Source organism: Etheostoma spectabile, chromosome 4, assembly GCF_008692095.1.
Source record: "Etheostoma spectabile isolate EspeVRDwgs_2016 chromosome 4, UIUC_Espe_1.0, whole genome shotgun sequence".
NCBI classification, from domain to species: Eukaryota; Metazoa; Chordata; class Actinopteri; order Perciformes; family Percidae; genus Etheostoma; species Etheostoma spectabile.
This window is the reverse complement of record NC_045736.1, coordinates 12,268,896-12,271,133: the sequence shown is the minus strand read 5'-3', so window position 1 is coordinate 12,271,133 and position 2,238 is coordinate 12,268,896. Positions and strand designations below refer to the sequence as shown.

General features: G+C 40.5%; 2 long non-coding RNA genes across 2 annotated transcripts in view; one reads left to right on the top strand and one right to left on the bottom strand.

Moving 5' to 3' along the window:
• Positions 1-1,944, top strand: part of LOC116687364 (uncharacterized) — a 5,229-nt gene extending 3,285 nt beyond the window's left edge. Inside the window, exon 3 of the long non-coding RNA XR_004331522.1 lies at positions 1,094-1,944. This is a non-coding gene — a long non-coding RNA (uncharacterized LOC116687364). The remainder of the gene's footprint in view (positions 1-1,093) is intronic.
• LOC116687365 (uncharacterized) overlaps positions 1-2,238 on the bottom strand; it is a 13,107-nt gene that overhangs the window by 4,785 nt on the left and 6,084 nt on the right. The window lies entirely within an intron of this gene.

Genomic DNA, 2,238 nt, shown 5'->3' with positions numbered 1-2,238 from the left:
CCCCCACACACACACACACACACACACACCGTCACACACATACAGCCATTCAGTGTTCATTTTACGTCACTCACTCTAGAATGACCCGACCCAGTGGCTCTCCCTGTCTGTGCTGCCTGATGCACAGCTTTCATCTCATTATTAAACGGGTTTGTTTTTGTTTTATTAGGCTCCTAAATCAGAAACATTTCTTCAGTTTATTTCTGATGGAAGAATTAGCTCTGTTGTTGACTTTCAGTTAACTTTTTTTGTGTCTTCTTTCCTGCGATTTGTTGCCAAGGGTTGACAGTGACACCAGTTTGACATAGTGGCTCTAGAGTAAACCAATCGTTGCTTTGCTGTTTTTTAAAAAGGGGCCGATGCGCCTTTAACAAGCAGTAGATGGTCAGGTGACTTGGCAGAAAAAAAAGGCTTTGTTGCAGAAAGCAGCCTCTGCACACACAATAATCGGCAAAAAAGAGCTTGTAGTAAAGAGAACACGAGAGCAAGAGAGAGGTAAATGCAGAGTTCACAAATAGCACTGTTACATGGGAGGAGTCGCAATAGCAAATCAAGGAGAAGACGGATGAAAGCGATGTTGTGGCCATCATACTGCAGTCTGCCTGAGTTCTTCTCGAAGCTGACACTGTATTCTTGTAAATACTGGGAGCGCTTGTCGAAATCGAGGATATTTTAAGTACATGTCATTAAATCAACGATGGCCCTTATATGTCAGTGGCGTAAATATAACCAATCAGTACAACTGCTCTTGTTTTAGAAGCCAAAACACTAAAATAGCAGTGAAGAGGATTAAGGAGACACATAAAGGTTCCGGATTAAATGCCACGTCACCTTTTCCCATTAACAGGACAACAGCGTCTGAGACACTGACACGGCAGATAACGGCCAGTCTTTCAATGCCAGACCTGCTAATAGAATCCAGTGAGTTCTCCACGTTAATTCTTCTGGCATCGTGCTGTCATTTCAAAAGAAAATGGGAAGGGTAATGGTGACAGAGAAAGTCTCAAATGAGCTCTCTGTAGACGCACTGTACTGCATGCCTCGTAGCAATGGACAACAGGGGTTCATACTAATGAGTCCTTACCAATTTCAGGACCAGGTTTGTCTACCCGGCTTGGACCAGGAGCGGGACTGGATGCCTGAGGCAGACCCAGGAGAGGACACAGTATCCTATTGTGCATTACAAAGAAGTCTACAGGGAGCTGCAGAGATCTATTTTTCCACAGTATGAATCATAGACAGTTTTTGTTGGGGTTCATCTCTGGTGCCAGTCTGCTGCCATGCCCTTTCTTACATTGCCATCTTGGTTATCTGATGCACCTCTGATGTAAGGAATTAAGCTGCTGTGTCCTTCTTAGAAAGAGTTTTTGGTTCCTCTTATGGCTTTTTACTCTCTTTGGGAAGAGATATACTTCCAGATCTTTGGAAATATCTCAAATGTATCATTGTATAGACCCAAATATGCTATGTTTATGTAGTCAGTAAAATATAGTTTACGCAATTATTTCACTTCACACTGTGTGTGACAAAATAAGCGAGTGTTCTTTTCCCCATTAAATAACCAAAAGTTGAAACGACATTTTGTTAAACATTCTTTTATTCAATTTCCACCAAACCTAAACTTGAGAGCAGTGTTTCAAACAAACTGCAGAGGTTTACATAGGCCAAATGGATTTTAGTGTGTGTCTAAGAAATCAGTTCTTCCTATCAAATATCCACGGGAAGAACAAATATATGCCCTAAAGAGTTGGAATTGTATTACCTATGTATGCAGCCAGAAGGAAAACAAACAGCTTATTCAAATGGCTGCCTGGGAAGTGTAGCTTTTCTGTTGTCCGGGGTAACAGGCATCATCTTTACAAGGCAGTGGGTACTGCATTAAGCAGTTTGGCAAGACACTGGAAATCTGTCCATTGGAAAATTAAATGATTACACTTGCATGTATTACTGTAAAAGTTGAGTCATTCCATTTTCACAATCTGAAAGTGAAACTGAGAGTGGGAGAGTCTCATGCCTGATGGTGTGTCTTGACTAGAGCCCGACCGATAAAGGATTTTTAAGGCCAATACCGATGTGAATATTTGGTTATTTAAAAATCCGATATGCCGATATATCGGCCGATACATACATTTAAAAAAAATAATCCAGAAACGCTTAACAAAACATAAACAGATTTCCCTAACATTAGTTATCTGTAGTTATTTATGAGTTCTCACTAAAATAATATGATAATAATTT